This window comes from Gallus gallus, chromosome 7 (genome assembly GCF_016699485.2).
Source record: "Gallus gallus isolate bGalGal1 chromosome 7, bGalGal1.mat.broiler.GRCg7b, whole genome shotgun sequence".
In the NCBI taxonomy this organism is placed as follows: Eukaryota; Metazoa; Chordata; class Aves; order Galliformes; family Phasianidae; genus Gallus; species Gallus gallus.
Genome location: NC_052538.1, coordinates 20132226 through 20157611, shown reverse-complemented (window position 1 = coordinate 20157611; position 25386 = coordinate 20132226). Strand labels below are relative to the sequence as shown.

Below are 25386 nucleotides of genomic sequence, written 5' to 3'. Positions count from 1 at the left end.
TGTGAATCCTCAGTGATAAACAGGAATAAAACGAGCCCTTTCTGCTGTGCCATGTGCGATAGCAGTGGCAGTGGGTTCTGTACAGGGTGACAAAAACACCCCAGGGAGGCAAAGAAAGTTGGAGACTGACACAGAAAAAGTCGGCTGAGGAAAGGGGAGGCAACTTCAACAATCTTCCTTCGTTTCCCATAAGACAGACCTCTGAGTTACCCCATTCCTATTCAAGTTAAGAAATCCAAAAGCGTATGATGGAAGAAAGAGAAAAGAAACAGAATGAAAATGAAAAAAGCTTGGAGAATACCAGAAAGTTACTTCAAGGGTGTCTGTCCTTTGATAGGTCTCTCCAAAACTACTGAGCTGACTGGCCTTGATAAGACTCAGCCACACAATCAAATTACCTTGGTTTAATAACTTCAGCCAGCGTCATTGTCCACATGTCCCCTCTTCACTCAGAGCGTAACTAAGACAAAACAAACTGAAAGGAAAAAGGACTAAGCCATATTACCTCACATGCCTGTTGGGCCAAAACAGTACACAGATAGTTATCATTCCTTAGCAGATGCATAAGCCATAAAGATTTGCAGATAGGCCAAACAACATGGTTACAAACCCGAAAGGATAAATAAGGTTAGAAATGTGATATTTAATAGCATATAAAAGAAACTCGTATATGTATGCAAATAAGAACTAAAATCAACATTCTTGAAGGGAGGTCATATCAAAATTGGGCAATGTGATAAGCAACATACGCAGCATAGAAAATCCCCCAAATTTTCATTGCCTTAGCTGTCAGATACTGTATTGTCTCTGATAGTGTGACAGAAAACAACATCAACAGGCAGCTAGCTAACTCCAGATTCATCAATTTAAAGAGGTCTTGACCTTCACGTAGACCAAATCCACACCAGAAGTTTTCTCTTTTTCTTTATAAGCATTTGAAAAATGCAGCTAGGCTTTAGTTGGCTGAATGTATACACTCCTTTACAACTACCTGTGTCTGCCAGCAGGCAGCAGCCCACAGCCCCAGCCAACATCACCAGTGTCACTAGCTAGTGCCATGCAGCAGATTCAGGATACGAAGCACTGACAGTAGGAAGCCACCTGGCTCAAGCTCGGTGCTACTTTTTGAAAGGTTATTAGATATTTTCCTACATTTTGCAGTCCTGCTGCTTACACACAGTTGAACAGTCTGCACTAGGATACACTTTGAGTCAGGTGACAGTTCATGAGATACTGTGAAAATTTCTCCTTATTGGAAGGGAAAAGTTGTTGTATTTTTTTCCCAAAAAAATCTCCAAGAATTTTCAAACAAGTCCCGGTTACAGAAGTTGTTCTTCTTTATAAAACTTCACTTTTTTTAATGCTTACTCAGGAAAACATATAGAATTCAAGTATGACAAATGCAAATAGCTTTAGAGCCTACTTACTGGCAAAGGGATGAAACAGGTGATACATAACCTATACCACTTCTTGTGGAAATACTGTTTAAAACAGAGTAGAATTTTGCAAACTAATGACTGCAAAGGTGTCAATGAAAGCAGGCCTAATAAAATGCTTTGGAAAGATGTTGATATATTCTTGGAAGGGCCAAAGGAAAAAAAAAAAAAGCCATTCCCCTTGGCCCTGCTGCTTCCAAGAGTACATGCAATTTCCTTTTCTTGAAAAAGATTTAGAGGACAGGAATACCAAGGCTGTCCCTGCTGCATGTTGCATGAGGGGCTTCAGTTTGCTCTCTAATACAGCAGTAAATATCTTCATGGAAGTGAAGGTTCCTCCACACCACTCTGCCATCCATGCATCACAACAGTATATGGACCAAAGAGGTGGATTTTATTGATTTAATGACAGACCCAGTAGCTAAACATATATCTAGATTATATCAGTCCACTCTCATGTCAGCATATAATCTTCATAAAAATCTGAGCCTGAAGAAGTGGTGGACCTGAACGACTATCTCCAAATGCTTCATATGTTATTTCTATAGGCTATGATACTTAAATGATCCATATCAAATTCACAGATGATTTTTCCGTTAGCTATTGCTGCAGTTTTCTAGTGGCTGGCTCATCAGAGCTTCTACATTTGTAAAGATCTATTAAGCCACTACCCCAAAGTAGCAGGATGCTGCAGAGCTGTGAAAGATAAGCTAATGGATTCTTCTCATCTTGCCTGCCTCACAGCATTAACTTGGTGGGTCTTAAACACTGAGCTTTCAGATCAGAGACGGATGTTTGCAGAAAGAAGCCAAAGCCCAAAAGTAACTTTCTTTAACAGTTCATATCCTGTGTAACTCAACATCAACAGAATCAAGAGAGAAGTAAATCAGTGTGTGGTTTTGGCAGCTTTCCCTTTTCAGCCAACTAGATCATCAGACTCTACATTTCACAGTGAGCTAAAAGAAATTAGCAGCATTATCTTGGTCAAATGTTAAAGTAAATAGTAGTTGAAGTGTTAATCATAACTGCGGTTTTTCAAGTTATTCACATTGTGTTCCCCATGCTTACCACAGTGAACGAATTTTGATGAGCAGCATTAAGCCTGCTTTGTCTGTGCCAGAGGGGAGAGCTGGGTCCCAGCTGCTAAAGCAGCAGGCAGCCCAAACAGCTTAACTTGCCTCCCCAGAAAACCCTTCTGCTGCTCCTGCAAGGCATGTGGCACAGGGGAGAAGAGCAGGCAGGAGGAAACTGTGGCATGACACTACCAAACATTTCCTGGTCAGTCCACTCCTTCCATCTCTGAGGCATGTTCAGACTTGGTGTGGGTGTTTCCAGCAAACAACCTTCAGTGCAGCCTGGGATTTGCCCGCAAACTCTATGGTGGAACACAAAGGCCAGTGATGCTGCCAGCATCAGAACATGGCCAACGCTGGTTGTTTTGCAGCAGTTGGATTCTGAGCGTTAGGTGATGCTTATAATCATTCTGGATTGTAATTGCAAGTGGAAGCATTCTGTATTTGGCGTTCCCTTTAACAACAAGTTTTTCCAATAAAACGAGCGATAGTCTTTTGGATTTGAATTCTGCATGCATGAAAATTCATATTTCCAACACATAAACATCACAAGAAATCTTTTTACAGCTCAGTAGGCAACCAGGAACTTAGCAGTCCTCACCCCTGCAGTGACTTACACACCATGAATAAGAGTATGTAAGAACAAACTGAAGGGGAAGGAGCCACGCAGAAAGAGGACTAGAAAATACAAATATTTTACCTCGCCTTATTACCACCAGGTAGTTTTCAGAGGAACCATCAGCTACAAAAATGCAAAGCAAAGTGCAAATACTGACCAGTGTTATCTTCGCCTGTACTCCACATGCCTGAGTTAACTAGTTAAACAAATATTAACAAGTGACCTGAAGTAAAATGACATCTCGTTTTTTTTCCATCTTCTAAAATGCCACAAGAAGAACATCCTACACAGTGGGTCACTCACGAGAAGCCACAACGAATAAAAGGATTTGCTTCCAGTTCAGCCTCTTACACACCCTCTCTGAAGCAAAAATAGCATCCGCAAGTCTTGCTGGAGTGAAACCAGCCACAGATCTAAGTCCACCACCAAGCAGATTCTTTAGGCAGTAACACTCACCATGCCAAGGCACCCTGCATTTGGCTGCCAGCCCTGCACACGGGTGCTGGTGCAGGGCACTGTGCACCAGCCTCCCCAGCCCAAAGCACGCTGATCACAGTATCATTACTCTTCCACTTTAAGTTAAAAAGCCAACTAAACCTATACAGCACAAAAAAGCCTTCTGTAGTAGATTTTTTCCAGAGTTCAATAAGAAAGGTATTGTATCAAGCAGCAGTAGCTGGGCAGTCTTTATTGGGCTCATAAAGGATTATGATTTTGCCCTATTCTCTATATAAGTGAATTTCTTAAAATATCATTTTTTAAAATAGCACTTTTTCTTCTCATGATAGTGTTTCTTTAATATATTAACTTTCCCACATCCCATACTTCGATGGTTCGGCAATTTTCTAGTTCATTTTAAATCAGTTTTTGACAAAACAATACCAACAGTTCAGTAAGTGTCCCAGCTGAATTTTACAATTTACGTTTCTTTTTGAAATACCCCCTTACTGAATAGCTTTAGAAACTAATAAAATTTTTCAATTTTAAAGCCCCAAACTCTTCATATTAAGCACTAAACTCTTGTGGAAGGGGGAGGGCAAGTGATAGTCAATGTTGATAGCAGGTTTTATTTTTAGCAATAGAAAAGCTTTTCTAAAATCAGTAATACACTGTAATTTACAGCTTTCATGGAAGTCCCAGTGTATGTATTTTTAGTAATACTTCTGGTGCTTTGGCACACACATACATGAGTGGATGTATGCCTATATGTATATACACTAATACATAAATACTCACACATAAATACATTCATGTAAACTACTGCTGTTAGTTTTCTCTGTTCTGGTTAAACAATAATGACCAAATAACATGGGTGAAAATCATCACTAATGAAATTTTTTCTTCTGTGTTAGATACGATGCAACAGCTGAGTAGAACCCTATCTGAGATGTATAAACCCTGTTTATATACTACCTGTATTACATTGAGGAAAAAATGCCAGTAAAAACCACATTAACACGATTTGTAATTTATGATAACTTTGCATCAGTAATCACGAAAGCTACCTTTCAGTAAGGCTGTGAAATTTTTTTCACCGTGAGAATGCAACAGGAGTTCTTTGTGTGCAAGTAAGCTCTTCTAACGCTGGGGACCCAAACAGCTGCAGATCCAACTGTTTCAAAAATTTACCACGTTCAGTATGTGCCCATCCATTGGAGACAACCCCCGCTCAGCTGAGATAGGTGTAATTTTGGTCTACTTCAGAACAAATGAAAGCACCTTGCATTAAAATTGTCTTTACTTCAGCTGACGTGCCTTACTTCCAGTTGAGGGAAATAACTAAAGGTTGAGGGCAGGAACTTCCTAGATGGCTCCAACTTACTCCGCAAGCAGAAATTGGACTTCATTGCAAGAAAAAAAAGCTGCATTTTCCAGTCAATCTCTGTACAACTTTTCATCTAATATGTTTTAATTCTAGTATGGACAAGGAAAGTTTAAACTCTCTACTTAATTGATATTAAATACATCTTCTCCACAGTCCATGTGGAATTTTTTTTCTTTAAATACAGGCTATTTTTTCTTCAACAATTGCTAAAAGAGCTAAGTCAGCTCCAGAATGTCAAGAAAATGGCACCAGAAAAAGGCACCTGAAAATGACACCATGAGAATGGCAAGTCAGATATAAGAACTGAGAGGGGAGGAAGACTGCGCTTAGGTTTGCCTCACCCTTTTCTGTTACCAGTTTTCTGGTGAATGGAAACAACAGCTAATGAGGTTTGGTTATTTCACCACTATGAAAATAACATGTCTTAATTATAGGAACTGCTTACATCATGAATATGTATTTTCATACATATCACACTGTCTTAAGTATAATTCATTTCGTGTGATGGTTTGTTTTTCTCTTTTTCCTAATCCACAGTGTCCCAAGGACAACTATATTAATAATTTTATTTCAGTAAATGATAAGGTTAGTTTTTCAGTTAACATTTCTATTTTTTCTAAAAAGGAAAAAAATTCCTGGTTACAGAATAACAAAAATACTTTCAATTTTTACCATCACTTGAGGGAGTCAGTACAACAGAGACAAAAATCAAGAACTAAAACTAATTCTGAAAAGAATCTGCCTTAATGGAGGTCATTTTAGAACCTTTGCGTTTGATTGTATAAATGCTAATTGTCAGGGCCATCACAGACTTGTGGGATAGGTTTCCTGTCTGCCTTTCTATTAATTTAGAAAATAAAAATGTTCTTCTTAAAAATATTATTCTACCATTCTAGGTTTCCAAGGGTCTGGTAAGACTGCAGATGAATGGGAGGACCACAGCATTCACCTTTTGCTGTCCTTCCTTGTGCCTTCAATCTGTCCCTTCAAATGGGATATCTGCATAGGTGCTGAGGAATTCTCATTTTGGAGAAAGATACAGAATAAAGTGAGGCACTCATACATATGTCAAGAAAAATCACTGCACACTTCGTCATACAGGAAACTGCACTACTTGCATAATAGCATTTTCAGCTAGAGTGTGGCAAAATGCAATAGGATACAATTCTGAGCAAGAATTTTCTAAGGTTAAAGCTAAACAAACTTATACATTCTAGGGAGTGGAAGGGACAAATCTAGGTAAGAAGTTAACTCAGAAAGCTGATCTCATGGTGAGGCTATCATTGACCTGCTCTACCAGACAAACAAAAGGTGTAATGATGCTTTGGAATGATATATGGAATGAGGAACAACATAAAGAATGCATGTCTAAACCAACTGCTGACATCTCTAATGAAAATCTCCAGCAAATCAATCAGTGTTTCACAGGCTTTGTTAAGATTTGCATCAGAAACCTTTTGTATTTTCCACAGATGTTTAAGAACAGTACTGGCATAATGTTCTTGCAATGGTACAAATTAAACCAAAAAAAATAACCTGAGCACTAGTAAAGCAAAAGATCACCTGTTGAACAAGTAGTCAAGACATTTTGGTATTGAAAGGAGACAAGCATTAACTGAAATGAGTCATAAGCTATATCCTTTGCTAAAAAATGCTCAGAAAACTTTCCTGTCTTCACAGGTAGAGAGGTTTTTCTTTTTTAGTAATCAGTGCAAGATGTGCAAGCTGCAGGCAAAGCCAGAAAAACTCCAGTAGTTGTAGACAGCCTCCAGAGCACTAGACAAGCATTATTGTCAAAGCTTTTCTCAAAAATGACACATACTTGCTGGAGTACTCATTCTCTATATTACCAGTGAGTGAATTTTCAGTGCAACATGGGACTTTGCTTAAATACACAGGAATTTCTAAGGTATTTCAGAATATACAGTTAAATATATACAAAATCATTCAGGGCCTGAAAAAAAATATCTAAGATAAGGACCAGAAATAGCATGAACTGGACAAAAATGAAAACCCAAAAATGGAATCTTCAGAGTTGTCCCATTTGCCAACAAACACAAGGAATATGTCAACACAGGCAGTACAAAATATTGACACTGCAGCTCTAAGTAGGATAGATTTGTTTACAAAGCCTGGAAAAAGAAACCACACTTATTTTATATTAATATGCTCATTTTGCTGAGGCAGCAGCTCTTAATAGAGTGACATCTAAGCTGGTGATGGTGTATTTGCAGTATTTGTACTAGATAAAGTGCAGCTAGCACTGCTGACAGACAGTAATATCTGATCCAGAACAACTTATTAAATTATTCTAAGTAAAGTAGTGATCTAAATGTTTTATCCTCAAGTCTAAGTGTAATGGATTTCATGGAAAATAATAATGCACATGCTGAAAGAGGTGCCTAGTTACTTTCCAGTCCGTGTTAAAACCCAGTGGTTTCACTATCAGTGAAACTATCACTTCAATCAGTGTAGGCAAGTGGTGTTAACTTTTACAGTGCTACCAGACAACACATATAGATAGAAATTAATAGATAACGTTTATATTATATTAATAATGTTTGGGGTTCCTTCCCACTGCCACTGCATATAGTGTTATCTGTGTGTTCATAGTGAGAAACATTAGTTGCAAGCTAAACTTCCTTTTTTAATGTTAATGTTATAGAACCTTGGAAAAAAGATAACACTGTGGACTAAATGTCCAAGTTTCTAAATCCCACACAAAAGAACCAGACAGAGCATGATAAAGCTCTTACACTTCAAGAAGAACCTGTCAGATAAAGAGTATTTTTTGCAAGTATCCTAAGCAACTGAGAGGTCAGCAATCATCTTATTTCCCAGACTGCTGTGCTTGACTATGGCCGAGGATCTAGCATTGGACTGTCTTCTGTCAGGGGAAGTACACTTCTAAAATCATAATCTACATTAGCTCAGGAAAGAAACACAGGCTTTATTACTCAAGAGCCTGGCAGCTGAACAGCAATATGTGAGATCTACCCTGTGAACAGTATGTACTGTAGGCAGCATTGTTAGAATGAAAGAAGACTAAAGATGAAGCCAAGACTCCTGGTGAGATCTATCAGATGCTTATTAGCACAAGAGATTTCAAAAGCTACATGACAGAAGGGATAAAACAACAGAAAACAATCTAGGATGGTGTACAGTCAAGGAAGAGAAAGAAATAACAGTGTTATGTGAGAATGTAAGCTAAACATTTGTAAATGCCATTCTGCAGAAAAAAACTAATGTAAAAAGAAGACAAAAGTACTGACCTACTTCACGGCTCTTCGTGTTCTGAATACCTCATATTAGCTTTAAGGATAGTGGTTCATTTTCATTTTCATTCATTCAAAATCATCATCCAACTTTATACTGAAGGCCTCCTTTTCTCCTGTCTGCCAAGAAACCTGCAAGGAGGTTATTAATGTAATGCAATGTGGAAAAGCAGTTGAATGAAGCAGTGTCACGACACTCCAAGTATGGTGGAAACTTCTTCCAAGAATCTTTGTATCGAGTCATCTTTGATGTTTATAGTAGGCTTGCAGCTCCATCCCCCCAGTTAGCAAACTTCTGTGCATATCTACTGAAGAGGAAAGAAAAGGGAAGTGTCTTTGCCTCAGGATAAATCAAAAGGGATTTCAATTATGTCTGTTCTTGACAAAGTCTAGTATGATAGGAACTTGCTGAAGACCAGGTTCCTGGCAAGACACAAGAGGAGAGAGACCTTCGGGCATAACTATAATTTTGTTAAGATGTTAATTAAAATCCATATTGATCCACAAAGGAAAGTACACAATAGAAAATTGGTATATACTACATCTGGTACTGGAAAGTCATTCATAAAAGTACTCAGGCTCCACAGGAAACACAGTGGTATCACTGACACAATAAAGGGCCCGAAAACTAAATAAGGTACACGGCCATCACAGTACTATGCTCACTTGAAAGACAAGGTGGGGAACTGTGATTGATTCTATTCTAACTCAACGGCATAAAGCAGAGAGTAGATAAAAAAATGGGACATGAACTACATGTTTATAAAGACTTTAAAGAAGAAATGACTTAAGCAAAATCCTTTAAGGGCATATTCAATGGAAGTAATATGCCAACAACTTTGTCTAAAATCTCTTGCTCAAAATTTACAAATCAAACACAAATATTTACATATTTACCTTTTCCTTTTTTTCTTTCTTTTTTTTTTTTTTTTTACATCATATATCACTTCAATAATTGATGAATTTCAATAATGTAATATCAACTATTTGATTCTCTGCTGAAGGTTTTATGGTAAGTACATTTAAAAAAAAAACCCCAACACCATCCCTTCCAATATTTAAGTGAAAAGCTGGAACACAGACTTTTGCACGAATGTAAAGATTTTTCACAGCTTTTTAACTAGCCAGACTTCAAATAATTGCTAGTTAATCTCATATATAATGCACAGAATTTGCATTGTTTGTCTTTCTTTGAAGAGCTAGAAAAGACAGGAGGTTTCAGAGTAATTTTGTTAGGGGAAGCTCTTAAATAATCATGACTATATACAGTAAAGAATCAAAACACATGGTAGAGATTGCAAGGTCCAAATTGTTAATCCAACAAAAAGATGACCAGGAAATGCAGCATGTATTTACAGTGTTGATTAGGGCAAGAGAATTGAGAACACCCTAAAACACATGGAGCCCAACAATGCAATATACCCAACCAATATTTATTGCTGCTTCTGTAGAAGCAATTTCCATTTTGATGCGTTCTCTCACACATGATGTTCTGAAACAGTTAAGTAACATGAAAAATACAGGTTCAAGATTATATCTGTCACAGATGAAAATACAGCATTTATGCAGCATTACATTACAAAGCCACTGGTTTATGGACCCAAGGTCCTCTTGGGACTGCCACAAATCTACATATTGTCATACGGTGATAGATTTTTATGTTTGCGTATCTGAATTAAGAAGAATCCACATTAATAACCAAAACAAACGAAACACAGTGATTGAGTATAAAGGTCTGAGGGAATTTAACAGTGTCATCCGGTTCTGGTAAAGATCACAAGTAGTCAACAAAATCTGTTAGGAAAACCTTCTATCTCAGCCAGCATTTTAGAAAAGAAATGAAGGATTTTGTTAAAAACACCTAATTCCAGGGGTGGATGCTTACAGTGTGGGCATATCTGAATTTGCTCTATGCTGCAATGAGAAAAGAGACTGATGACAGTCTTGTGCAAATGATTCTACAAAGTACCAGTGAAATTAATTCTGCCAGATGTTTATCCAATAGGGAGTGATTTCTAAAATTCTACTGTGATATTCTAGATGAACTATAACACTGAATTCTGCCAAATAAAGTATCAATTTTCTGGACATAATCAACACTAAGCATGGAACTCCGTAAATTTATGAAATTCAACAAACACAGAAAAGAGATTATATGACATCTACAATAGCAGATAACCAGACCTGATAATTTGGTCATAAATTATCACAACCTGGATGATAATTTGAGGATGTTTCCATTCTTGTTTTCCAAATTTATTACGTTTACACTAGACACTAGGTTTTATTAGTAGCCTAAACCAGTTTTGGACATGAATGTTCAGAGTTGAAATGTGAATGCACACTATGTATTCACGATTACTAAATTATTAGTCTGAATTTTCAGACCATTTCATGATTATTTCAGCTCATGGATAAGTCCTGCACATCACCATTCCTCTCTCACTGATGCATTCATTTAAAGGTACTGTAAGTCTAGTGAAGGACTCAACATAGATCTGGTTTAGAAGTTTAACTGGAATTCTCCTAGCCTAAAGTATCAGAGAATACATATGATTTAGCATCCTTATGTGTTTTAGAAATAAGCATTCTGTATGTTCTACCACATATACAAATCAATGTGCAGGTACATGTTACAAAAAGTGGTATCTAATGCAACATTCTGGTATCTCTAAATAAATTTGTAATGTAACCAAGAAAAAGGGACACATAGCTATCCACATCTGTATATCCACCATCATCACCACATGATTTTGGTACAGTATATTTGATAAAGCAGTACATAAAAATGCAGTCAAATACCTCATAATTTCCTAACAGTAAGCTCTTTTTTAGAGTACTTAGTAGGTTTTTGATTTAACGTAGCTGGAAATCAAAGACTCATTTTTAAAGCAAGGTAAACAAACACACAGAAACACAGAGAAGCACAGAATCCCAGGCCTCCCAGGTTTCTGTTGTGAAATCTAACCCACTGAAAGCTACCAGCCTCATTTTAGGTATCTTCATTTCTTGACCACTTTTTCATAGAGATCTCTCTATGCCCCCACCCATCCCTGAGAGGGAAACAGCACATTCAATCTGAGGAAGCCACCTATGCTTTTTAATAGCTGTGCCTGACAAAGAATAAGTCTTGTAATAGATGAGACCCACAAATGGAAAATCATTCAACATATGAGAAAGGTGACTGAATTCACTAGTTTAGTGTCAGCTTTTAATTCATAGGTTTGGGTGTTTTTTGGGTTTTTTTTTTTTTTTTTTTGAGTTTTCCTAAAATGCCATTCATGAAATATTAGAGATGCCTGTCTTTTATTAACATTATGTCCTCTGACATCCATGCAGTGAAAGATAAAAAGATGGCATTAAGTTTCAGCAGGGAAGTGAAATGTTGCATGGTGCAAGGTGACCCAGTCTCATTTAACTGATTACCAAAATATAATCAAATAAAGCCTATGATCTTTACAGTGGCAAAAACAGTGCAGCAAGAAGACAAATACAATTTTAAAAAGTGAAAAGACCAATTGAAATAAACCGTATCTATTTGTAACATTTAAATGAGTCCTCTGCAGCTGTCTGGTCCTTGTAAGGCCATCCATATTGAGAAATGAAAAGAAAAAGAAAAGGAAACTCATGACAGACTGATGATGTGTGTGCAATTCAATTATATCAAGACAAACTGCCTTGGGTTAAGATTAGCAAATGAAAACTTAAGGAAACACAGATTTTGTAAAACAGATCTAGACTTAATTGACACAATTCTTCTCACTCTGCTCATTTTTGATTTTTACTGCAAATTTCACACACCTTTCTCTAACGTGTTTTCTGATAGCTACTGACAAACTTGAAATATTTTCATGATGGACTTTGGCTGTAATCCACTATGGCAATTCCTCCTTTTCTAAACGCTCACATTTAGTCCTTCAAATCCATTCACTGAGAGCTGCCTCACCTGCCATTCTGATTGCAATGCCTCCCAGACCCTCATCAGCTCACCTCATCTATCCACTGTCACACAAACTTGGGCTCGATTTGTTGAAATGGAGGAAACTTCTACTGGGGTCGAATGATGTAATTTGGGGCTGAAACTAAGTGAAGCTTGCTGGTTTGGATTGTGCATTAGGTGAAATTCTGTGAAACAAATCCTGAAAGAAAACAAAACAAGACTATGAATTCACGCTTGCATTTTGCACAGAATTACTCCTTTCAAAATAATTTCTAAGCATTTTAAACTAATCACAGTAGGCCTGGAAAAACGCAAGCAAAATTAATATTAAAATTGCAGTTTTACATTTATGTTTTAATTAAGAGAAGATAAGGGATCGGCTAAATGTCTCACAGAGTTACTCCCTTACTTGCTCACTTCTTGTTCACAGTTATTTCCTAACAGCCAAACGCGCACACAGGTTTACATGATTACCAGTACAGCCGTTGAGTCTAGTAGGGTTCAGTCTCTTCTCCGTCTCTCTTTCCAAAAGGTACCAGAAAGCCAAGACAATAAAACCCATTGAAAGCAATCCAATTATTTTAAAAAATCTTTCATTTGGAAACAAACAAGCAAAAAAGTAACAAATGCTGATTTGTTGTCTTTTGAAATACTGTCAGATCCGTGCTAAAGATGGTGAAGCTTGCCCGCCCTTGCTGTCACAACCCAGTCTCTAGCTCTCACGACATGACAGTGCAGTATCAAACACAAGCACTACAGCAACAAGGGAAAGAAGCTGTAAGACATCTGCAGTGCTGCAGTTTTAGTTCTGGAATTCTACTCAATAGAAACAGTCAAATCAAGGTAGTACAACACTGAAAAATTTGGTTTTGCTCTGTATTTACAGATCTACAGAAGAAGAAGAAAGGCTAAAACACCAAGCATGTTTTTACCCCTACTACACAACACTTACACTGATGATACAACATACATCGTGCAGACAGCTTAGTCAAGAGATGGATGGATGGGCTGATTCTGATCCTAGCTGCATCAGAAGATCTCTGTAACCCAGCATTTCACTCCAAAGTCCCACATGGAAACAGCCATCCATGGGGCCCACCCCAGGAAACAATTCCCAGCCCTCACCATAACAGAGTAACTGGTAACATGCTGACAGCATTTAAATGGCTGCTCTTCATCTGACAGATACAAGGAACAGGGACAGAGGGTTAGTGAGGGAGGAGGTGACGGACACTGCAGAGCTGAGACACACACAAACACCTGCAAGTTCAAAAATGTACTTTTAATACACCTGATACATCAATGAGTGTTGTTTCTTACTCTGCCCAGACACTCAGATTCATGCCACTAAATACAAGATTTAATGTCTGAAAAAAACCAACATATTACATATGTATATATATTTTACACATTATATATATGTGTGTGTGTGAATGTAAAAAATAAAAACGAAGAAAAAACCACTCTACATAATAAAATGATAATAAAAGTACCTTACCAATTACTCCGCTACCTTCTCAAAATAGGAACAGTGTCTCTTATGCCTTGATTTTATGATTTCCTTTGCCCCATGTTAAAAAAGTAATGTAATTATCCTTTATAAAAAGGTTGGCTGAGGTCCCTGTGAAAATCTGCTCAGGGTGATTATTTAGTTGGGTTTTTTATTTGTGGAATTTAGGAAAGAATGTCTCAAGCTGTTTGTCAAAATAACTGCTTGATCTGCTTTAGTATTTTAGTATTTGTTAAAAAAAATAGCATTTTCTAACAAACGGAGAATAAGGTTAAATTCTCTAATTATGAACTTGCAAGAAGATTTAAACACAAAGAGATTGTGTAAAGGGGGTATTAATTTTGGTGCATTTGGAGTCAATTCTCAAGATTAAATAATTACAGAGTAACTACAAATAGGTAGGTCACTCCAAAAGTAATGCCTTCCAAGGAAACTACAACAGATACAAAGAGCACAACAACACTATTTGAAAGAGCAAATTCTCCAAGACTATTTTTCAACATAGTTACCACCATTAGCTATGCATTTTCACCAGCAATGAACAAGAGTGCTTCATTTTGTGGTGTGACAGCTGTGCATGGCTGTCTAGAACACAGCTTGCCTTTCTCTCTGCTATCACCATTGCTGAAACGCACCACCCACTGCCTCACTGGGCTCACATCCACTCTTTGGTCTCCATAAACATTCAGCAAGCTTTGATGAATGCCAATGGGCACAATTTTTTTCCATATGGAGGAATTCAATGACTCCTCTTGTCTTCATAAGCACTTCCATGTCAGATGCCATTTTGTCAGACTGTCCCTTTGCTGCCACCTGTCACATGGCAACAACATGTAATGGAATACTGATGGGAGGGTTCAACCAATACTGTCACACTAAAACATTTTTTTTTGCTAGAAGGTCTTCCAAAAGTATTCTACACAACTGATGTTAAAAAGGAACTACTAACATGGCTAGACTTCAACTAGGGAAGCATCCCAGTTGAAAAAGCTGAAACTTAGTCATGTCCTTTAATTAAATTTTAATTAAAACCATATCTAACAGTTGTCTCAAATGGTGCTTTCAGCATATAGGCAACACAAACTGTTGCTGAGAAACTATCCTGAGAATCCTGCAAAAGCAACTTCAACCTATGGTATTTGCCCCCAATTTTTTCTAGTTCTCACTCCAGTTACTCTTGACTTAGTGGAAGTCCAATTCTTACATGCATTATAAAGCTGCATCCCCTCTTCCTCAAGTCAACTACAAGCACCAGCTCCACCACAAAGGCGCAGAGGAGCCAGAGGACACTGCAGTGATGACACAAAGATCTCTGGAAGGTGCAGACAACCACAGCATCCCACAGGTGCTCCCTGCTCACAACGCACAGCCCAGGACCTGGCTTACTGCCACATGCCCAATGAGCAGCCCATAGTGCCTTTCAGGCCAAGTGGCACCATTGCAAAACTTTTGCCAAGATTTTTTAGCCCTTCCCAAAAGCCATTAACTACTACTAGGATGTAGCAACTCTCTCTCTTACCATACCAGTTGCACTTTGCTTGTAAAAATATATCTTCATATTCTTTTTTTTTTTTTTTTTACTCAATAATAAAGACTATGGTTCTCTTATCTCCATCTTAAATATCATCTTTCTTTCTGTAGCTTGACCAAATTTTTCCAGAGGTACCACAAAGACGACTCTCCCCACTAAGCAATTCCCTAAAGACTGTTGTCTTGGTAAGTTCCACTTTTATAATTATTTCCCTTCAAAAACATTTTAATTCACTCCCTGCACATCTATCCCTGCAAAAAAACTCTATATAAATTTACTGGAAATGACAATTTTCAGACATTTCCAATCTATGAAATTTGACGGGGAAAAAAGTATTATGTCTCTAGAAGTTGATAGAGTGATTAAAAAACTACAGAAGGATTATCACTGCTTATTAAGTGCAATACTTTGAGCAATTTCTATAGAACCCTTTCTTACTTTATTCCTATCAGATTCATTAGCATATTTCCAGCTAATAACTAACAATTGCCCACTGCAGGAAAAAGGCGCTCCCTAAATCTGCTTCAATAGCTGGACATTATGGCAATTTGGTAAAACTTTCTTATTTCTCATTCAACAGCTTTTACAGAGTGTGCAGTTACACGCCCTTGAAAACTCCGTACCCTACTCAGTGCCACCATGGCCCCATCCCACAGCAATACAGGGCAGCAATGCCTCCAGCTCCTGTGCTGCTCCACACTCGGACTTCTCATACTTCTCTTTGTCATCCACTACTGATCTCTGCCAAGAGACAGAGCTGGACAAATTTACAGTCTAGGTTCACACAGTTCTTGTTATGATCACCATGCTTACAAATGTATCTTCTTTAATTCAGATATAAGTGCCTACTTCGCTGAGGTTCTCCAGACATCCAGATTCTTCTTGGTTGCACTCAGATATAGGTACCAAAATGCTTGACTGCCCAGTGAGTTACTAAGTAGCACACTCAGGGCAGTGCAGAGCTTGTGGTCGCTGTGACCTTAGCTAAGCTAACTTAGTCACTGTTTATCTCCCTCTAGTATGGCAAATAATTTATTTTCTATTTATTTTGTATTCTTTTATTGAAAGACAATTTTTCTACAGAAAGAACAAAACTGCAGTACCCCATGGTCACTTTTTAGTTAGCAAATCATTACTTGAACTTCCTCCATTTTGTCCTAAGATCGTGTAAAGGCTTTCTTGCTGCAGAGTGACATTCAGTGTTCTCTCCTATTGACAGAGACACAGGTTTGTTTTAACTATATGTCACCTTTTTTTCCTCTAATTATTGAGTTGTGTGAGTACTGCCAGAACACGTAAGTTACTGTTAATGTTCTTCTGAGTGTTGTTAAATGCTACACAAACTTTACATGGCAAGCTCATAACTCTTAACACATCAGATTTTCTACGTTAGTGGCTGTTCATCTAGTATGATTTCTTAATGGACTCTTTAAAAGAACTAGATTGTGATTAATTGCAGCCCGTGATTAGGAACATGAAAAGAATTGGTTTGAACCTTTACCCTAGACATACACCAGGGTGAAAGAAAAGGCATAGGTTATGGCTTAATAGTTTTTCTTAGATAATTGGTGACGTTTCTTAATAGAACCAAACAATTCTATGTTTTGTTTATCAAACTCTCTCTTTCCTTTTTTCTCCCACTTTCTTTTTCCTGCCCCTTACTGTGTCAAGTAGGCACTGGAATTGAGATGGACTCATTGGGACTTTTCAGTCAACTGGAATATGTTTGCACACAGCACCTTCCTTTATATGGAAAAGTTTTGTACATCAAAATTCAGCAGGCTATAATTGTAAAAGAGCATTCAAACATTTATTTAGATTGGGTACCAACCTTTATCTTAATTCTCTTTTTTTCTTCCAGTTACTAACCTTTGCCTCCTCAGAACAGGCTAAAATGTCATATAGTTAGCCTGTCCATTGGAGAGTTTTCCATGTTAAAAAATAGATATTAAAAAATCACTATGCTGTTTATTTAGTTCTGCTTGTATGGAGGGGAGGAGGCTCTAAAGAACATTATCACTCATTTGCTCGTACCAAAACTGTTGTGTTTGAGTTGTTGAGCATTTTTAAAGCTAGTGGCTAGATTTTTAAATCTCCACAAATAAAGAACTGGCTTATTTTAGCCAGGCAACATGATCCCTGATTTTTTTAAAGTTTTACTGTATATGTGCATAAGGCTGTTTGGGACTTGTCAAACTAGTCTTGGAAAACAGGATATGGAAAGCAATGAGTTCTTTTTATCATCACGCTGATTTTTCCAGTTCAGGTTTTTCAGCTGTGATTGTCCAAAGTTCTTTGGATAGATTTCCAACTACATCTACCAAGGAGATTAACATGCACAGGAAGCCCACACTCAGAGTAACAAGGAGAGCTGGTAGTACTGTCATCAGTCTGCTACTGACAGAAATAAAAACAATTTCAAATACATTAATAAATCCTTTCATTTTTCAACTTCACTATCATTTTTAAAATGTACCCTTTTACAAGGTAGCTGTGGAGCTTCAGTAATCCCATCTGCCTACCACAAAAGTCAAATGTCTGCTCAGTTGCAGTGCTCCTTAGGCAATTTTTCTCAGCCTCTGTTTTGCCACCTGAAAAACAGGGTAACACTTCTGCAAATGTGTTTATGAATGCCTACATTTGAATGACTGGCATTTTGATATTGCCCCGTCTCTTTAAAGCCATGTTCTTATCATTAAATGGCTAATAGAGAGTTCCACCCACAGCACAGCCTTAAGTGTAATTTCTACAGTAGAATCAGTAAATCACTGACTTAGCATCGCAAGGATCCCTTTTCCTTTCTCAGTACGCCAAAATCATTCATCTTTCAGGAATCATTCAGCTAAACTTATTTCACCGTAGTAGGAATATTAAAAAATAGCTAGGCCTACAGTGTCTATTTATCAGAATCTAAAACTCTCTGACAATTGAAGTTTCAATTTATTGCCACACTGGTGCTACTTTAAGAGTAAAACTGAAAGGCACATGCTTGATAAAACAACCTGTAACTGCCTTGAACACTATCTCAGAGCCTGAGAACTTATATCAGTGTGCTCATTCCCATGCAACGGGAAATAACCTTAGCAGGAATAGATCACAAGGAAATGCCGAAAAACAGTGGAAGTTGCATTTCTCATGCACTCTTTAAAACACGAAGGCCAGAAGTGTCACATCAGCAATGCGCTTTACAAGCACTTGAAGAGGAAGGAAGGGAACTCACCAGTATCTGTGCCAGACCCGGGCAGCACCATTTGCAATGAGGCCCTCCCGCTGTAGGGCCAGAGCCATACCAGCTCCCGCTGCTCAGGCTGGAAGAAGAGCGGGTGAAACCAACTCCAGCTCCCCCAAAACCTGCAGCGACCCCAAGCCTATGGACAGAATCCAAGAGGATGTTTGGGGCTGAGAACAAGCACATTGCTGCTCCTAGGCCCTGAAAAAGACATGACTGGGCATGCAACCACTTCAACTTTTTTTGTCAATTAACTCATTTTTTTTAATGCCTGAGAAACTATTCATTTTTGTGAGAGATTCATACTGACCTGTTTCAGGGGTCTATCTAGTTCCAATCCCCCTGAAGTATTTCAGAACTGAAACCTAGATCTGACACAGAGATATTCCGTTCACTTAGAAATCTAGTTCAAAACATGTCCTGAACTTTGCTGAAAAAGGTTCTCCCATTCCAATCCATAGGCCTGCCTACGCATTTGGAGCTGCAGACATACCAGCCCTTTAATCCTTCCTCTTGAGGCCTCAGCAGTAAAGTGGAGATAACCACACTTACCTACTTTGTGGGGCGTTGTCAAGATTAATGCTTGTGGAGCCGTAGGTAGGCAAAAATCATTATGGCTCCCATCCTGCAACTGCTAATGCGCGGGCTGCCTGCTGCACATGCATTGAGCCCGGTGGAAGCTAATTGACTCCTCCAAAGGTGCGGCAGTTTGCCCGGGCCCTATCAATAAACTGTTAAGTGTTTAAAAAAACAAAACAAAATGCTACTATATTAAATGTGAACACAGCACAACTTTCAAATGATCCCACAGAACAGAGCCTGTGGGGCTAAGCGTGGCACAGGAAAAGTGTTTGTAACAGAATACAATGTGGAGATACATATCATAGGAATATAAAAACATAGCTATTAGGGCAGCTGTTCAATATAATTCTGTGCACACACTCTCAAATATACACATCTATATGCATACAGCACTTAAGCTACAATAAATATCTCACAGATGATTGTGTGTGCAAACAATGAACATACAGACACGTGACTCTTGCACAACGCACCTGCAATTCTTCTCTAAACTTTTGTCTCATGTCTTCCAGAAGCTGGAAGAAATACACTCATGGTTCACTTTGGAGAATGCAAATGAAATTTCAAACCTATTTTCTCATCAATATATGCCATAAAACCAATTTATCTGACATCAAATTCAAATGATTCACTTGACGTCACGCTGGAGAAGCCAACCATGAACACCGCACAAATTATTATTTTGATCCCATTGTTAGAACAGAATTACAGCAAAAACTGCACTTTCTACAGCTATTAAAGCGGTGACCCTGGCAGAGCGTGCTTTTGTGCTGAACTTTTTATATCACCAAGCCTATTAATCAGGTGGCAGTTCAAACTGATGCGCTTTATATAGTTGACCTCGGCCAGTGCTTTAATTACTTGGTATTAAATGGTAATTAAGACTTTTCACATTCAAGTTTAATCCAAAAAAATTAAGTGTAAAATCCAGTAATTTAATAAAGAGTTGTGTTCTTTACTGTGCCTCAGCCTGGACACTGAGGATGCAGCAATTTACTATTGACAAGCACTAAAGGAGCAGGTCATTACACAAGTATAGTGTGGACAAAGGTGAGCCGGGCAACTGATGAAATCTGTGGCCAAGGCGAAATAGCAATCTCTGAGCCAAATGGTAATAAAGTTACTGAAATGAAGCAGTGTAGCTTTGAAAGTGAACTGTCATAAGGAGGATACAGGCCTCAGGATGCTTTGTCTGGCGTAATTAAAACATTATTCCTTAATAGCCAATCCAGGTGGTTGGCCCTACCTCTGCTTTTGTATGCTACACCTGAAGAGCAAACACACCTGGGTAAAACTGACCAAGAAACACCAGCACCCACCTCAGAGAAGTATTTATTAAATTTCCAATAAGCGGGGCTAAATAAAAGCCATGCTTAAATGTTCTTTCTTATAGTATAAAATTATCTATCTGTATTTCCACCCAAGTGCAAGGACCAAGTAGCAACACACTCAAATGTCGCTATCCAAAATTCCCCACTAAATCAAAGACAATTACTTCCCTCAATAGCTATTAAAGGCAGATAGTTTAATCACTGGGGAGGCAATCTGGTGCACAGGACGCTGGAACAGGGGTGTGGAGATGTAGGCTTAACTCGCGGCTCTGCTACTGACCTGCTAGGTGACCTTGGGCAAGTCTCTTCACATTTCAGCGCCTCTTTGTGTCCCTATTAACCTTTGTCCGTCTCAGCTATTTAGAATGTAACCCCTCTGACGCAGAACAGTCTCTCAGTACATGTTTTTACAATACCAGCACAACAAGGTCACCATCTTGGTTGAGACCTCTAAGTGTTACAGTAATCCAAATAAATAAGAACAATATATTCAATTATTCAGAATCCAACTTACATTTATTCAATTTTCCCATAACATCTGGATAGCTGAGGCACCACCACAGATTAGAAAGTGCAACCTACATCCTCTTAATGTTAATGTCTTACCTGCTGCTTGGGTAATTGAAATCTGTGCTGATTTTCATGAAGCAAAGAACACCTAACCCACCGCTTTTAACACAAAGAATGGAATAAGCCATTAGTTCCCAAGTTACTCAGATCACACAGGATATAAATCATGCCTGGAAGAGAAACAAGAAGGTCCACCCAGGATAAAGTTTGACCCAGCAAATCACTTAAGCATGTCCTTAAGTTTAAGCATGAGCATTCTCACTGAAGCTCCTGAAGTAGGCTTAGATAAGGAATCAGAGCTTTTCAGAGTTTGAGAATTGCTCTATAGAAGATTTGGAAGAAAGTGTGACAAAAACATGAGTGTAAGTATGTTAATACATACATTGTGAAATAATGAATAATTCCAAAGGTTACCCAAAGGACTGAGCAAAAATACAGCTGTCGTTAAAACAGGTAACTAATTGATGGGTGTTTCTTGAGACTGAGCATGCTCCCCACCAAGCTCATACCACATCCATGTATGCAATTCAAAGGATACTACAAGTACTTGCATTTCCTTTATCGATGTCAATGGTACTTTGAAAGTATTTACATGCAGGAAAAAATAATGCAGATATCCCTATCTGTGACACACTGTCTTCAAAAATATTACTCAGTCAATCAAGGTGTAGGTCTTGTGAATTCTGACCACATTTTCAAGAAATACTCAATCAAAGTTAAATGAGGAACATATAAATACAACTAATAAAAATAAGATGCGAGATTTTACCTAATTTATTTACTCAGGAGCTTGAAGCCAACAAGCAGAAAAAAAAAAAAAACATCAAAATTTAGTTACTAAAGTATGTACAGCGGAAAGCACATTAACAAGACTCATTTTTCCTTTCTTGACTCAGGTATAAATCCTTGAAAATGCTCACCCTCAGCTCATTCTGAAGCTTTGGAAACAAAAAAATAAACACAAAATAATAGAACATCAAACACTTCCAACTGGCAATTTTTATGAAAGCACCAGCAGCAGTAAAGAATTGTAATTAAAGATGTACTGACCCACAAAGGAAGCTCTGAACAATCATCTTGGCAGTGCAACTTTTGCAAATCAACTAAAATCCTACCTGAAGAAAGGGCTCGAGCCTATGCAGATATTGATATATCAATAACATGTCATGAGTGACAGTAGAATAAGACACATCAGTTAAGAAAAAAAAAGAAGAAAAACCCACACATGGCTTAATATTCACCCTCTGAAGAGAACTAAAAGCTCTACAAAAATAAACAAAAAACAAAACAAAAAAACAAACAAAAAAAAAAACAACAGAAAAAGCAGCCTGCTGCCCTTCCCACTCTCATAAATTTTTACTGTCCAAACTCAAGCTTGGGGTATAACACCATTTTTATTTTTCACACAAGAAATCTTGTTTGCAAGTATAACATGATGGTAGGATGAGACGATATTGGAGGTTGGAACGAGCACAACTTGTTGTCACTAGAAAGGGACTATTATCTGAAAAAAAAATTACATAAACTATTTGTCTTGTATATATAAAAATCTATATCAAGCGTAAATGCTGCTGAAATAAAACAAGAAAAACACACCAAGATCTTGTTTAATAAAAGGAGTGTCATTAAAGATATTTGCCTCTCCTAAGAATTCATGCACTGTCAAAATGTGGAAAACGCAGCTCCTTTAGCAAGGAGCTCAGTTACCACAACTGATCCACATTGCCAGCCTCAGAATTCTAATTGTGTTTAATACAGTTTCATGTTGCATCAAAGTACAAAATCAATACCATTTGTCCAGCAAACAGGAAAAATGGAATCTATAAACTGCTCTTATTGAGTAATTAAACACCTATTATTGTCATGAGTGGTGAAACAATGAATTTGATAAGACAAATTTTTGCAAGAAAACACTGCAGTGATTAATACCTCCCTACGTATTAAATAAAAATGACTGCCTTTTGTGCAGTACTGCTGGCAGAAGAACAGGAATGAGAGAAGTAGTTGCCAGTGCCACAATAACAGGCTAACCTTGAACTGAACTCCTTTCCTCAAGAAATTAAATGCTGTAGCAGGACTTTAAATCCCTCCACTTAGAGCTCATTTGTGTTCCACGTAACCTGCAGTTCCTGAAGAGAACTCATTATCTTCAAAAGGAGAATCCTTTTATAATTTCTTTACAAATGTGTATATTGTTTCTACAAAAAGTATTTCATATCAGAAAAGGGATAAGAGTATTAACAGTGTAAGCAAGGCAAAAAGGCTCGTATCATTAAGACACCATTTCTGCTTCCTGGGAATTCAAACAGCAGCCACGGTGGAAAAACGAATGAGAATGAGGTTAAAGAAAATGTACCTTTACAGCAAAATTTTAATCTGTTAGATTGATGCTAAACTGCCTTGGTCTTTCTGCTGCTATATGCTGTATTTCTATGTATAGACCCCCTCCCCCAATGCCCCTCCTGTAGCTTTGGCTTCCTATTTTTCTTTTCACTTAGAATGATGCACTAGGAACAACTATAGAGTACAAAAGATGAATCTATGGATGTGACACTTGTAAAGGGTAACCCTATTTCACAAGTGAGATGGGACAAAAAAGAAAGAAAAAAGGCCACAGAAGCAATAACTGCTCACTGAATTACCATTAAATTGTAAGATTTACAATCCAATGTACAGTAAGTGCATATCTAATGGAGTTTGTCCTCTAAAAGAATATAAAGTAGATCTTTGCAGCATAAGATGTATGCAGGTTATTTTTTTATTTTTTTGCATTTTCTTTTTTTAAATTGGAGCACACAGAAAACAAATGTGCACATAAATTCCAGGATTTTGATACGTATTAAAACTGTGCCAAGGCCAGCATTAAAATATGATAAATACAGCATGATTAGTAGGATCTGGCTTTTTATTTTCAAAACATGCTCACATTCTACAAAGAGAGATAAAAGATGACTTCAGTACAGCCAGTCAATACTGCTTTCACAGATATCACTGGCGAAAGCAGATCACATTATTATAAATTCAGTTTATTGCTATGATCTACTGGAATTCAATGAAACGACTGAAATGACTTTTGGTGGGGGGTGGCAGGGCAGCTGCTGACCATTTCCAACGTCCTTTACACACAATATCTGGACAGAAGTTTCGGATCACTTTGTGCAGGAGGGCCTTAAATCACCCACAATATATATATATATATTCATACGGAGAATGCAGTATTAAGAAGACTCAGGCACAGCATTATTTTTTCCAAATGTTTTGGTCCCTGATCTCACTAGTGTTATTCATGGGAGCAAAAATCTTGAATGGTTTGTTTATAAATCAGCAAGGCTTGTCAAACAATTATTTAAACAAACTTTGTACATGAAATGCCAGCAGATTATCATTATACTACATTACTGTGGTGTACATAATCGCATTTTACAGGATGACTCTGGAAAATTCAAGCCTTTAGTAAGAAAACAGAACTATTAAACAGACAAAGGAACTTTGGAGTGGGTGAACCATTCAAACAGCAGCAAGGCAGATCACATTCTTCACTCTTAATTTGAATAAGCTTTACTTTCCCTCTTTAAACTTGGAGCTTCCGCATCTCAACGAACGGCACTAAAAGTTTTACGTTCCCAAAACTAAGTTTGCCTACCACACAAATTTTCCCCTTATCTGGCTTCTATTTTAACAGATTAAAAAGCAACGCACGAGATCAGCAACGATAGCCTTGTTCTCTCCAACCTCAGTGAATCAAGTTCACTGGAGGTGAAGCGGTGGAATTATCAGTACAAGTGGCTGTGTCATCAAAGCATTCTGAGAGGTAGTGTATGGAAATGCCTAAACAAACAGAAGCATAAAAGCTGTCTGTATAGGAAAAGCCTCTCCCAAGGCTTTTCATTAAAACAATTCCAATTGCAGCTCCATGATGCAGCATTATATTATGTGAGAAATATAAAATCTTGACATTTTTCTAAATGTGAATGGGTTAAAGAACCTCTCCACGCTACAGTGAGCCTGAGAATTTCCAGCAGCTGATGAAGACCAGTTGACCACCTGATACTTTTTCAGCTGGGTGATAAAATTAAAGGATTGCTTTGATTTGCTTGAGGGATTACTTTCTATAGTTAATTGTTTAAAGTGCACAGTCTTACAAAAGGGAAAAATACCAAGAAGGTTAATGTAGAGTGAGCTAATTGCAAGCTGATTACATTGTGCAAAGCAAGAGATATTACTGGCGTTACATACCATCACAAGGACCAGCCTATTCCACCCTGCTGCTGCAGCAAACAAGCTGATTTGCTAACAAAGTGGTCAGCTCGGGCACTTGCACAGCATCTCGGTAGGTCCACAGGCGACTGCTTCCCATGCAGAGAATCTCAAGCTCCATTTTCCAATCTGATTACACGGCTTCTTATTCCGGCAGCCTTAAACCTTCATGGCAGTTTACCAACATTTTCATCACTTTTTCTTTTAC

The 25386-nt window shown here is 37.9% G+C and overlaps 1 protein-coding gene across 11 annotated transcripts in view; it reads right to left on the bottom strand.

The window, feature by feature from the left end:
* FIGN (fidgetin, microtubule severing factor) overlaps positions 1-25386 on the bottom strand; it is a 101089-nt gene that overhangs the window by 53995 nt on the left and 21708 nt on the right. The window contains exon 2 of one of the 11 annotated variants that reach the window (XM_025152484.3): positions 12219-12367. The exons of the other annotated variants lie outside the window; for them this stretch is intronic. The gene's annotated coding sequence lies outside the window, so the exon portion shown is untranslated. The remainder of the gene's footprint in view (positions 1-12218; positions 12368-25386) is intronic. 11 annotated transcript variants of the gene reach the window in all.